Source organism: Poecilia reticulata, linkage group LG10 (genome assembly GCF_000633615.1).
Source record: "Poecilia reticulata strain Guanapo linkage group LG10, Guppy_female_1.0+MT, whole genome shotgun sequence".
NCBI classification, from domain to species: domain Eukaryota; kingdom Metazoa; phylum Chordata; class Actinopteri; order Cyprinodontiformes; family Poeciliidae; genus Poecilia; species Poecilia reticulata.
In genome coordinates this window covers 24229031-24230202 of record NC_024340.1, presented here as the reverse complement: position 1 = coordinate 24230202, position 1172 = coordinate 24229031, and the positions used below count along the sequence as shown (strand labels likewise).

At 33.4% G+C, this 1172-nt stretch overlaps 1 protein-coding gene across 9 annotated transcripts in view; it reads left to right on the top strand.

Moving 5' to 3' along the window:
* Positions 1 to 1172, top strand: part of LOC103471737 (protocadherin gamma-C5-like) — a 276959-nt gene that overhangs the window by 152087 nt on the left and 123700 nt on the right. The gene's annotated exons all lie outside the window — the stretch shown is intronic.

Here is a 1172-nt window from a genome sequence, read left to right as displayed (position 1 = left end):
AGACAGTCTCGCATCCTGTATCACTCCAGCCTCCCTGTGATTCCATATTATCCACCTCGTTACTCAGACACTTTGGGAACAGGAACTCTGCCACACGTGTACAATTAYGAGGTGTGYARRACGACTGACTCCAGAAAGAGTGACTGTAAGTTCGGAGGACCTGTTAGTCAGAACGTGTTGATTATGGATCCCAGTTCTACAGGGACTATGCAGCGGATACAGAGTGAGAAGAGCATCYTKGATGAACCTGACTCTCCTCTGGAGGTTAGTTGTTAAGAGTTAATAATGTAGTGACATATTATCAGTTTATATTATCTAGATATTTTATTTGTATTGTATTTCTTTAAATGACACAATCAAAAACTCWGCCGTAGTACTTGTTTTTTTTTTGTTTTCTGTCTTTTTTCTTGGAGATTTTACATTTATTTTAATCAAAACTGCCTGGTCGCATCYKCATTGCATACATAGCTTTCTCATAGTACATTGCCATRATTATTTCATTCCACTAAGTATAATTGAAAACAAATGCCTACTTCTCTGGTTACGCCTTTCTTATATTGCTTTTTAGAAACCAATTTTATTTTAAAGTCAGCACCATGGATAGCTCTTATGTCGTTTCAAGTGCCGCACTTCAGAGTTGTGTCTTTAATTTAGTCTTTCTTATATCTAATTTTAATAACATATAATCATCATCTTCGTCCGTTTGATGGATACAGATATTCTCATTTACAGCATCTGATTTTTGTCATAATTTTTATTGATACATTTGATACATTGATACATCATTGATTATTATGTTTTAAACTACACCAGAGAGGGTTCTACATAATTGTATCAAAAAATGATCAATTTGCATTGTTTGCTTGGCATATTAGAAACTCTGGCCCACACCTATTTTTATAACATTTCTAAATATTCATTTTAAAGGATTTAGTAAATTTGTGGCATTCGATTTAGAACACATTTTAATGCACTGATTAATCTTGARCTTGCCATTAAGCTCATTTTGTAATTTATAATTCAAGAACATGAGAGACATGTTTTGGTTAAATTTTAGAGTAATTCAGTTCAATTCCGTTTATTTTTGTAGTGCCAACTCACCACAAAGTACAATGATATAAAACCATTTCATTGTATGCATATTAAAGTTCGCTGCAGACTTTGTTTTCACC